Source organism: Brassica oleracea, chromosome C6 (assembly GCF_000695525.1).
Source record: "Brassica oleracea var. oleracea cultivar TO1000 chromosome C6, BOL, whole genome shotgun sequence".
NCBI lineage: Eukaryota > Viridiplantae > Streptophyta > Magnoliopsida > Brassicales > Brassicaceae > Brassica > Brassica oleracea.
Genome location: NC_027753.1, coordinates 34,701,315 through 34,701,671, shown reverse-complemented (window position 1 = coordinate 34,701,671; position 357 = coordinate 34,701,315).

Below are 357 nucleotides of genomic sequence, written 5' to 3'. Positions count from 1 at the left end.
TATGCGTGTAGATTCACTGCAAAGTTAAGACAAGACTAGTGTCTTACAGTCTTCTGTTCAGTAGTCTAGCGACTTGTTTCACTTGTTTGCATTGTTGTCTCAACTATTATCTCTGATATGTATTTTCTTTTTGTCTGTGTCACGCTTTTGAATATGTGTTGCCTCGAGCTCTTGGAGTGATCGTGGCGTCAGCACGTCAGCCTACCATTGCTATGAGCAGCTTTAGGACTTCAGGTAAGTCGCAGTCTTCCGTAGAACTAATAAGCATTGATAGGAGAACTCACTGGTTAGATAGGACTCCCTCTTTAGATAGGTGAACTCACTGGTTATGTCAATGTTTACGTAGCTTACTAGCTT